The sequence below is a fragment of the Giraffa tippelskirchi genome, chromosome 3 (genome assembly GCF_054371585.1).
Source record: "Giraffa tippelskirchi isolate mGirTip1 chromosome 3, T2T-mGirTip1v1.2.pri, whole genome shotgun sequence".
Taxonomy (NCBI): Eukaryota; Metazoa; Chordata; class Mammalia; order Artiodactyla; family Giraffidae; genus Giraffa; species Giraffa tippelskirchi.
The window spans coordinates 77,715,957-77,728,294 of NC_137277.1; the positions used below are offsets into that span (position 1 = coordinate 77,715,957).

At 38.3% G+C, this 12,338-nt stretch overlaps 1 protein-coding gene and 1 long non-coding RNA gene across 3 annotated transcripts in view; one reads left to right on the top strand and one right to left on the bottom strand.

Moving 5' to 3' along the window:
- The window catches only part of LOC145542362 (uncharacterized), a 144,224-nt gene that overhangs the window by 116,761 nt on the left and 15,125 nt on the right, over window positions 1–12,338 (top strand). The gene's annotated exons all lie outside the window — the stretch shown is intronic.
- Window positions 4,431–12,338, bottom strand: part of LOC145542363 (uncharacterized) — a 248,547-nt gene continuing 240,639 nt past the window's right edge. The window contains exon 7 of the long non-coding RNA XR_014079809.1: window positions 4,431–6,364. This is a non-coding gene — a long non-coding RNA (uncharacterized LOC145542363). The remainder of the gene's footprint in view (window positions 6,365–12,338) is intronic.

Sequence of the window (12,338 nt, forward strand, 5' to 3'; positions counted from 1 at the left end):
AGGAATTTAGAAAATTTTGGCTACATGATAAGCCATATAATGAACTATGTATAAAATTTTGTTACTGTGAAGATGAAAAGAAATCCCTGGAATCTTCCCCTCCCCACCAGATTTTAATAATACACATTCATCACAAAAAGAAAGAAACACATTTGCAATCTTATGCACCTGTGTGGCTAGTCAATTATTCACAAAGCATCATAGATCTGATACATAGTTTCTCTACCTAATTCTGTTGGACAGTCAATTTGTAATGCTAACCAAAATGTGCACAGGAACCTTAAACAAGCATCACAGATATTTTCTGAGGATCCATTTAGTGGTAAACTGAGGCATATTTGGAAGAGTCAGATGTGGACAGACATCATCTTAGCATATGTTTATCTATCATATGGAATTGCCAATAAATATACTGTTTAAATAGCAGTGGTTAAGAATAAAGACCCTGATAATGAGAGACTCTAGCAGTAGATCATATCAATGATTACAGGGCTGTACAAAAAGGACTACCAGATCAGCCACAAAAGTATAGCAGGAACAACCCTTGCTTATTTGTTAACCATTCAGGCCAGTGGTTCTCAAAATTTAGGGGGTGGGTATAAGAATTGCTGGATGAACCTATTAAAAATACAGATCAGAGGCTCAGGCTCTGATTAGAGAGTCTAAGCATATAATAAAGGGGAAAACTCCAGAACCTGCTTGTTTAACAAGCATCCCAGGCAATCCAAACACTACTCTTAGACAGTATTCTGACAAACAAAACTTTGAACACTCTTCAAGTTATCATCCAGGATCATCCCCTTCTTTCAACTCTAGTGGTCCTGGACTACCTTCAGTTCCTGAAACAAACTATGATCAGTCTCTCCCAGGACTTTTACATTAACAGTTGCCTTTCTAGGAATGATTTTCTGATACTTCTTGGGCCAACTCCAACTTCTTCAAGTGTAAACATCACCTCCCCAGGGGAATCCCCTGCTTCTGCAGACTAGATTAGCAACTCTGGCCATACACTCCAGTGCAGCCTTTGCCTCTCCTTCTCACACATGTATTTCTCCTGTTCAGTGTCTGTCTCTTCGCACATGTCCCCACCTCCAAGTCAGGAGCTCCATGGAGGAAGAAATCATGTTTACCTCGGTCACCATTACATCCCCAACACTTCTCACAGTGCTGGGCAGAATGGCTGCTCAGCACAATTTAATGAACAAAAAAATGAATGAATGTTAATATACAAACCTTCTCATGAGAGGCAGTACTACCTGAAATTCCTCCTTTATCTGTTATTTAGATCCATTTTTAAGAACCACACTTAATAGGGAAAAAGATAAGTATATTTACTTTGGGGTAAAAACAGGAGAATGTGAGATTAAAAATAGCTCACTCTTCAATCTGCTTGAAGTAAAATGCTACTCACCATGTAGATGTGGGGTATAAAAAATGCTGCATGCACTGCTCATTTATGATCTACAGATCATTCATGATGGCCACTTATCCTTGTCAGCACAACCTCTTACTACTAAGAGCTATTAAACATCAACTATGTCAGGGACTGAGAGAGGCTCATGTAAATTATCCCTGGAGATCTTGGGAGGAAAAAATGTGATGATTGATTACAGATTAGTAACTGAACGGACCTCTGCATTAGATTTTGTAACATTCAATTGTGGCTATTGGCATGATCTCTCAGAATATCAACAAAAAAACAATTGAGAAAAATTATTTTCAATTGATTGTTACTGATGAAGTCATGGGCCTTCCAGGTGGTGCTAGTGGTAAAGAACCTGGCTGGCAGTGCAGGAAACATGAGTCAGGGGTTTGATCCCTGGGTCAGGAAGATCCACTGGAGGAGGGCATGGCAACCCGCACCAGTATTCTAGCCTAGAGAATCTCATGGACAGGGGAGCCTGGCGGGCTAGATTCATAGGCTTGCAGATTGGACACAATTGAAGTGATTTAGCACACACCCATGAAGTCATCTAGTGTACATTAAATAAGCCCCTATTGAGTGCTAGGCAAAATGAATAAAACAAAGGTTCTGTACCCATAAAAGGTTTTTAACCTAGTTGGTGATTATATCAGCTTTTTTCTAGACACATCTATGGAACAATGACAAATCTCAATATTACATAGCAATAAACATCTGTTCTGTGTCTGCAAGATTCAATTTATCTACACTGGGTTCATTCATGCATCTGAATGCAATCTGAGGGTAAACTAGTCTAGACTGATTTTAGCTGGGTCAGTTGGGTTCTGCTTCATATGTCTATTACCCTTATTCTGGAACCAGCAACCTAGTCTGAGGCTGACATTTCACGGCAGCGGCTGAAGCACAGAATAAGCACAGTTTTGGAAGCTCTCCTTCAAGTCTCTGTTTGTGTCACAGTTATGGACTTCCCTGGTGGCTCAGACGGTAAAGCGTCTGCCTACAATGCGGGAGACCCAGGTTCGATCCCTGGGTCGGGAAGATCCTCTGGAGAAGGAAATGGCAACCCACTCCAGTACTCTTGCCTGGAAAATCCCATGGATGGAGGAGCCTGGCAGGCTACAGTCCATGGGGTCACAAAGAGTCGGACATGACTGAGCAACTTCACTTTATGGATATCTTATTGGCCTAAGCTAGTCACATGCCTAAACTCAGAATGAAAAGGCAGGGAAAATACTTCACTCTTTGATGGAAAACTCCAAAACAAAGCACGGGGTGTGGATGAAAAGAGGGGAGGAAGAATCAGCAAGTAATGCAATCTGTTATAGTAATATGAAGATGTGAACAAGAGAATAGGATCCAACAGTAAAGAGTCTGCCTGCAATGCAGGAGACCTAGGTTCAATCCCTGAGTTGGAAGATCCCCTGGAGGAGGAAATGACAAACTTCTCCAGCATTCTTGCTTGGAGAATTCTATGGACAGAGGAGCCTGGCCAGCTACAGTCCATGGGGTCACACAGAGTTGGACACGACTGAGAGCCTAACAAACTTTGAGAAATGTCAGGATTGAGCAAATAAAATGTATCCCTTTATTTTCACTCTGTTTTTAGTACAACTCTGGTGACTTATGTTAAAATCTCAGCAGCAAGCCATTATGTTTGCTTAAGCGTTTCTAGTTAGTGAAATTTAAGATTTATCTGAAAGATCAAGAACTCTCCATAAGTCCTTGAATCTAAAGTTTGCTCAACATTAGAAAAACATCAAGTAGCAAGAGTTTTAATAGCATGGGATAATATCTATAGAATAAAAGTGCCTTAATGCTATTTGAAAGCCACTAGGTATTAGAATACTAGAAGGAGGAAGTTCTGAATTGTGTTTCTATTCTTTATTAGGATGCTTTGTGTAATTAGCAGTGTTTCTATCAGAATAAATAGTAATTTGGAATTCATCCAAATTAAAAGCCCAAATGAAACAGAAACATTAGTGGTGAGTAGAATGTTAAAAGAGTCAAACTTCTCTAGGGTCGATATGTCTTGTGCAAGTCGGTGCAATTTAAATCAAATCTATAGAATCCATGTGGAATAAAGCAGAATAAATAGAGAGGAAATTTGTGGGAGGAGGAACAAACAACCGAAACAGATATCCAACCAGAAGAGAAATTCATTTCCAGTTTTCTGAAAGCTCTAAAAATCAAATTATGTTCTACACATACCATCATGAAATCTGCTTTGGCATCTTAAAAAATAAAAAAGGCAAATATATGTTTAAAAATTCATCATTCATCTTTTGTTACTCAGTATCTTATGGCTCTGGTAAAGTCAAATGTTACCAAGTGGAAAGCATGACTTAATACAACATTACAATACTAGGACTATGGATGGTGCTCATGCTCAATTCCGACTGACCCTTTGAGCCCCCATGGACTGACAGTCCACCAGGCTCCTCTGTCCATGGAATTTTCTAGGCAAGAATACTGGAGAAGATTGCCATTTCCTTTCCCAGGGAAGACTAAGGATATCACTTTCTATAGAGAAGGTGTGAAAGCATATCCAACATAACTTACCATTAGTACTTAAGAGAAGGGACCAGGTCACATCACCTGGATCTAGTTTGTCACTGGGCCAACAGCATCATCTGCTTCAGTGCTCATTGCTCATATGACAGAGGTGTGGCATGCACAGACACAGTCACGTTGAATCTAGATAACGATAACTGGTCTAAGACATTCCAAATTAGTTACATACAATGTCTAGGAGAGTCAAACAAGACAGTTCTGGTATATGCCTACCATGGAAGCAAATGTTTTCTTGGGATAATATAAATAAGCATAGATATTAAGACCTTATCAGCTCCTACAAAACAGAGAAGATCCTGGTGTAGAGATGATTCGCAGAAAAATTAACCTCTTAAGCAAAAATATTCACTTCTAGCATTATCTCACACCATGTGCAAAACACCTAAAATTATAAAACTTGTAGGATTAAACACAGGAGAACATCTTCATGACCTCAGGTTTGGTTTTTGTTTTATTTTGGCTGTGACTCCAGGCTTGTGAGGTCTTAATTTCCTGGCCAAGGGTTGAATGTGGGCTCTCAGCAGACAGAGTCCAGAGTCCTAACCTCTGGACCACCAGGGAATTCCCACAACCTCAGTTTAATTACGGTTTCTTACATAGGATAATAATAAATTGGATTTCACTAAAATTAGAAAGTACTCTTCAAAGGACACTCTTAGGAAAAGAAACAAGCCAAAATCTTGTTAGCAAAACACATACCTCCTCTTAAAGTAACTGATTCAGCATATATAAATAATTCATACAATTAAAAAAAAAAGACAAATACTGCATTCTTTAAAACAAATTACAAAATATTTAAACTGATACTTTACAAAAGAAATACAGGTGGAGAAATAAGCACATGTAAAATTTCTCAACATCATTAGTTACTAGTTAAAAGCACAATGATATACTACTGTACATGTACTATATTAACTAACATTAAAAAAAAAAAAACCAACCTGGAAATACCAAGTGTTGGGAAGAGGCAGTGCAAGTGAAACACTCATACACTGCTAGCGGGAATGCACAATGGTACAACAACTTTGGGAAACAGTTTCTGGTAGAAGTCGACATACCCCTAACAAATAATCCAGAAATTCCATTTCTAGATGTTCACTCAAAAGAAAAAAGAAATTTGTCTCTACAAAGACGTGTATGAGAATGTTAAAGCAACTTTTTTATAAATAGTTATTTGTTCTAGAAATAACTCAGGTATCTATTAACTGCTTAAGAGATAAACACATTGTGGTATATCCATAAAACATTATTCGGCAACAACAGGAACAAAATATTGCTACCTGCACCAAGGCAAAAGGCTAGACACTTTAATATTAATATTTCACTTCTATAAAAATCTTAAAAAGGCAAAACTGTAGATAAAGAGAACAGATCAGATATTACCATTGATGGGAAGGGGTGGGGGACTGACTACAAAGGGCCATGAGAAAACTTCTGGGGTCATAGAAATGTTCTGTATCTCAATTGTGGTGGCTGTCACACAGTTATTTACACTTGCCAAAACTTACCAAACTGTAAAACTAAATGTGAGAATTTTGTGCTACGTAAATTATATTTCAGTAGATTCAGTTCAGTTCAGTCACTCAGTCGTGTCCGACTCTTTGCGACCCCATGAACCTCAGCACGCCAGGCTTCCCTGTCCATCACCAACTCCCAGAGTCCACCCAAACCCATGTCCATTGAGTCAGTGAAGCCATCCAACCATCTCATCCTCTGTCATCCCCTTCTCCTCCTGCCCCCAATTCTTTCCAGCATCAGGGTCTTTTCCAATGAGTCAATTCTTCCCATCAGGTGGCCAAAGCATTGGAGTTTCAGTTTCAACATCAGCCCTTCCAATGAACACCCAGGGCTGATCTTCTTTTGGATGGACTGGTTGGATCTCCTTGCAGTCCAAGGGACTCTCAAGAGTCTGCTCCAACACCACAGTTCAAAAGCATCAATTCTTCAGCGCTCAGCTTTCTTCACCGTCCAACTCTCACATCCATACATGACTACTGGAAAAACCATAGCCTTGACTAGATGGACCTTTGTTGGCAAAGTAATATCTCTGCTTTTTAATATGTTATCTAGGTTGGTCATAACTTTCCTTCCAAGGAGTAAGCGTCTTTTAATTTCATGGCTGCAGTCACCATCTGCAGTGATTTTTGAGCCCCCCAAAATAAAGTCTGACACTGTTTCCACTGTTTCCCCATCTATTTCCCATGAAGTGATGGACCAGATGCCATGATCTTAGTTTTCTGAATGTTGAGATTTAGGCCAACTTTTTCACTCTCCTCTCTCATTTTCATCAAGAGGCTTTTTAGTTCCTCTTCACTTTCTGCCATAAGGGTGGTGTCATCTGCATATCTGAGGTTATTCAATAGATTAGACCTTTTAAAAAAGAAACAAACAACGGTAGCTTAAACCAGGGTCATAAAAGAGAAAATGGGAAGGTGAAGAAGCGTAGATGGAAGCCTGACCAAAATGGTGATACAGGAGACTCCTGAGCATCCCTCCTTCTCACGGACATCACAAGTGTATAGCTATACACAGAGCAATTACCTCTGAGAGAAATCCAGAAACTAGCTGAGCAACTCCTACACATAATATAAATGAAAAAAATACCTACAATGAAATGGAAAGTCTGACACTCTTGCCATAAAGCCCAACACACTAACACAGTCAGTAGCAAATGCCCAAATGCCAGCTTCTCCCTGAGGACTTAAGAGTTTGGACCTCCCACTTAGTGGTCCCAGCTTTTATGATTTCTATCCTAGGGGTGGATTCCCCAAACACCTAGCTCTGAAAGTCAGTGAGGCTTTCATCAAGAGACCCCCAAGAATATAACAAACAAATAAGCAACTGCTAACATGTCCGTAAGCCCTCACCATGGCTCTTCTTCCTCTGCCCAGCACAGAGGGAGCAGAGAAAATCACTCATCCTCCAGGCTTTCCCTAAAAGGAACCCATCTGCATACTCTGGAAGCTGCTACCTGAAGGTCAGGTTTCTAATTTAGCACACATCTAGGGACTTGCTGTGATCATTACTGAAAACCAGGGGACCTGCAGACACTTCCCTTTCCTTCTACCTGAAGCTGGCTCTAAGTCACCAGTATTTCCCTGGAAGGAGTCTGTACTCATGTCTGCATCGCAGCTTTTGTGGCTGCTGCCCAATAGACAAGTCACCAAACTTCCTGGTTCTGATTGCTAATAAGGCTACCAGGCACAAGTCTCCCATATTGGGTAATAAGCTCCTCAACACTGGTCTAATGATTTTGGGGATATGATGCCAAAAGAAAAAGCAACAAAAGCAAAAACAAACAAGTAGGATATATCAAACTAAAAAGCTTTTGATCATCAAGGGAAACCATGAACAAAAAGAAAAGGTAATGTGGAATAGGAGAAAATATTTGTAAACCACACATCTAATAAGGGGTTAATATCCAAAACAAGGAACTGATTGAACTCAAGAGCAAAAAACCAAATAGTCCCCCCAAAATGGGCCAAGGATCTGAATAGATATTTTTCCAAAGAAGACATGCAGATGGGCACCAGACACGTGAAAAGATGCCCACTATTATTAATCATCAGGGAAATGCAAATCAACTCACACCTGTTCGGATGGCTATTATCAAAAATATAAGAGACAACAAATGTTACTGAGGATGTGGAGAAAAGGGAACAACTACACAGTGTTGGTGGAACTCTAAGTTGGTACAGTCACTAGAGAAAACAGTATTAAGATTCCTCAAGAAATTACAAAACAAACTACCCTATGATCCAGTAATCTACTTTCAGATATGTATACAAAGGAACAAAATCATGATCACAAAGAGATACCTTTACTCCCAGACTCATTACATTATTTACAATAGCCAAGGTATGGAAATAACCTAAGTACCCATCAATAGATGAATAGACAAATAAAGTGTGGCATATGTATACAGTGGAGTATTATTCAGTCTTTAAAAAAAAAAAAAAGGCACTTCTTCCATTTGTGACAACACAGATGAACCTGGAGAGCATTACATTAAGTGAAATAAACTTAACAAAGAAAAATACTACATGGTATCACTTATATGTGGAATCTTATTAAAAAACTGAATGGATAGAAGCAAAGAGTAAATTAGTGGTTGCCAGGACCCAGGAGTTAGGGAAATAGGGGGAAGTTGGTTAAAAGACACAAACTCAACTATACAATAAATAAGCTTTGAGGATCTAACGTGTAGTTCAATGTTCTCAGCAAAAAAGGAGAGTAAATATGTGAGGTAATAGATGTGTTAATTAACTAAATAGGAGGAATCTTTTTCACAATGTGCACATATATCAAATCATCATGGTATATTGTTTAAATATCTTACAATTTTGTCAGTTATACCCCCGATAAAACTGGAGAAAGAGGATTGGATGCCATGTTTTTCAATTGAGTAACTGAGATTAAATAGTATTTGTAAAGAATGTAACACAGTACCTGACAGATTGTTAGGACTTAATGAATGTTAGCAGTCAACACTTTTAGCTTGCTTAAGTTAAAGATTGTGAGCGAACAAAGTCAAGTATGAATAATACAGCAGAACTATCTACAAATAGTGTTAGGGAAGCTTAGCTTTATCTCTAGATATTAGCAGAGTTTTTGCTTTCTTTTTAAGAAAGCTTTGTAGAAGAAAGTATGTCTATTATTAACTAACTACTCCAAAAGCTATTCACTGAGTGCCAGACAACATGCTACATGTTGGCATATAATCTAATGGTAAATAAGATATCATTTCAACTCTCAATAATGAACTTGTGAGACTTACAAGTAAACATGCAATAACAATAGAAGGGGCTCCTACTCTAATAAACCCTCCACCGAAGACTTAAGAACAGAAGTCAAGAAAAAATTTATTATGGAAAGTCTAAGTAAACTGAGGACCTGGTAGGAAATTATGAACATAGTGGAAAGGGCAGTGTGGGAAGATGGGACGGAAGAACATTTTGTGCAGAAGGCAGAATTTGCTTGAAAACCCAGACATGAATGGTGCCACAGGGTGTCCCCAGCATTACTACAGTTGAGGAAGAAAGAGGGCTGGAGCACACAGAAATGCAGGTGAGGCCAGGAGGTAAATAGGTTCCAGGTTAGACTGGGCTTGGGAAAGCAACCTACGGATTTTAAACTTTATCCTTAAGATCATCAAAGTGAAAGTGAAGATCGCTCAGCAGTGTCCGACTCTTTGTGACCCCATGGCTATACAGTCCATGGAATTCTCCAGGCCAGAATACTGGAGTAGGTAGCCTTTCCCTTCTCCAGGGGGTTTTTCAAACCCAGGTCTCCCACATTTCCGGTGGATTCTTTACCAGCTGAGCCAAAAGGGAAGCCCAAGATTACTGGAATGGATGGACTATCTCTTCTCCAGAGGATCTTTCCAATCATGGGAAACCTTTAAAGTAGGTTTCAAATTAGGAATGCTCCATTCTGATTCATGCTACAGAAAAATTAGACTTGCTTCAATTTGGAGGACTGGAGAAAGTGGAGACTAAAGTAATGTAAGGACCTATAGAGAGAGTACAGTGGGAATGGAGAAAAGTGAAGGATTCAACAAACTTCTGTGAAAGTATAAAGCTCAGGGCCTGATTGAGCATCAAGGCTGACAGTGAAGTGAAAGTAGCTCAGTCATGTCCGACTCTTTGCAATCCCATGGACTATGCAGCCCATGGAATTCTCCAGGCCAGAATACTACAGTGGGTAGCCTTTCCCTTCTCCAGGGGATCTTCTCAACTCAGGGATTGAATCCAGGTCTCCTGCATCGCACGTGGATTCTTTACCAGATGAGCCACAAGGGAAGCCCAACAGAGCGATAATAATTAAGAATGATGCCCACATTTCTGACTTAGGCAACTTGGCAGATGATGATGATGCCAATTATTAGAGCTAGGAAATACTGGAGAGGGAGCATGATGGAAGGGAAGATGATGAACATATATATTTAGTCATAATATAAAAATGTTAAGTCATATGATATAGCTAGTTCTTTTTATAAATATTTGTTATATATTGAACTATAATTCTTATAATGTTAAAAACCTTTAAACTTTTCACTTTATGGATTATTTTCTTCTTAAGTCTATTGGCACATTTTTATTATTAGAGATAGATACAAAGAACAATGGAAACTAAAACTGCTTTTTGCAAAAATGATTAGTTAGTGACTCATTATTTTCCTTTTTGTGCTCAGGAAAGAAATCAACCACATTTCTGAGCTTTAAGAGAAATGAAGTTTTACCTTCTTGTAAATTGCCCTTTCTCTTCCTTACCCAGCTTTACCCATGACTTTGTTTCTTTCCTGCATAGCTGTGTACTTATCTGTTTATAGTCATATGACTGTTTTCTATTACCTAATATTATGCTCTTCTATCTTGAGGACAGAGATTATGCTTAGTTATTGCAAAATACCCAAGTATCTTGGAAAATTTGGGGAATTATTTGAGTACTTAATTGATGAATTTGCTGAATGACTAGAGAGTACTAATCTATTAGTCCGAGTGACTAAAGAATCCTAACTCGCTTATCTAATAATCTGACTTCAGAAGTCATTTCATTTTCTCTATACTTTTTGTTAAATCCTTTAGCACCAATCTCTATTTTTAGAACAGATGATGAAGTCTTATTCTAAAATCAATCTTTATTTAATCTGTTTGACCTTATTCCTTTTATTTTCTTTCTAATTGCTTAATCTTAGTCCTTTTAAAACTTTATGAGAACAGATGATTTATCCTTCAAACTGCTTACTCACTCAGCCATTGGAACACTTAGGATAGATTTTGTCCAGGGTGTAAATAAATGGGTGTCTTTTTTGAGTGATGAGACCACAATATATTTTAGCAGTTGAAAAAGCACCACCAGACACATAAACCATAAAAACCAAACATTTGACTCTCCTCAACCATCACATATCAGTTGTAAACAGTTAATATGCTCAGATGAAGCCACAGTATGGTGTTACCAGAACTATACAAGAATGTTATCGGAACTTGAATTCTGTGTTGACACTGGCAATAAACGTGACTTGTGGTATAGTTCAAACTGGTTAATTTTAGATTCACTGCATGTGCATATGGAGAAGGAAATGGTAACCCACTCCAGTATTCTTGCCTGGAGAATCCCAGGGACAGGGGAGCCTGGTGGGCTGCCGTCTATGGGGTCGCACAGAGTCTGACACGACTGAAGCGACTTAGCAGCAGCAGCAGCACCTGCATACTTTTCTGGTACCTAAAAGATTCTTGTTTCTTTTCTTTTTTTAAAAAAAAAATTTTGCTATCTGATTAAGAAAGTAGTGCTTTGTGGTCTGGGTTCTAGGAAAGGATTTATCTATTAATATACATGCTGTTTGAGAAAAATTCGTATCCTCTCTCTTTAATGAAAGATATAAAAAGCAAAAGGAAGCACACTGAAACTGAGTGTTCATCTTGAGTGACATGTGATATAGCACAGAAAAAGGCTGCAGAAGCAGCAAGAGCATCAGTGTTATCTGATCGAGGCTTCCTGGGAAGCATGGCAGAGTTCTCTACTCATGGAGGAATTCATTATGTGTTTCAGGGAAAAAGGAAATACATTCTAGAACTTCTACCTATCAGTATTTATTTTAGAAGGATAAGGTAGTCTAGGAATTAAGAACTTATGGGTAAAATTTGTTATAAAATGCCAATGAACATCTTCTTGTCTGGAAGCATGTCTTTTCAATATCATGTAATTTTCTCTTATAACTTATTTGCCTTTGAATAGAAAAACATCAAGCATCACTTGACTCTATAATAGCAGTTATGAATATGGTCAATTGGTATATGTGCTTTCTTCTCTAAAGTATGTACATGCATAAAGAGGATCCCTGAGAAAAGTCTGATTCATGCCTTGAATCTCAAATAATTGAAAATTTGGTCCTATATCAAGGCCTACAGATATTCTTTTGTAAAAATTGAATGTGCTCCAAACATTTCATATACTGGACTTTTTATACAATAGGATGTGTCCACTAATAATTTTTTTAATATTTTATAAATTATACATTTTAAATATGTGATTTAAAAGCACTGGTCTCCATCTACAGATGAATGGATAAGAAAGATGTGGTACATATACACAATGGAATATTATTCAGCTATTAAAAAGAATGCATTTGAGTCAGTTCTACTGAGGTGGATGAAACTGGAGCTTATTATGCAGAGTGAAGTAAGTCAGAAAGAAAAACACCAATGTAGTATATTAATGCATATATATGGAATTTAGAAAGATGGTAACGATGACCCTGTATGCGAGACAGCAAAAGAGACACAGATGTAAAGAATAGACTTTTTGGATTCTGTGGGAGAAACCAAGGGTGGGATGATTT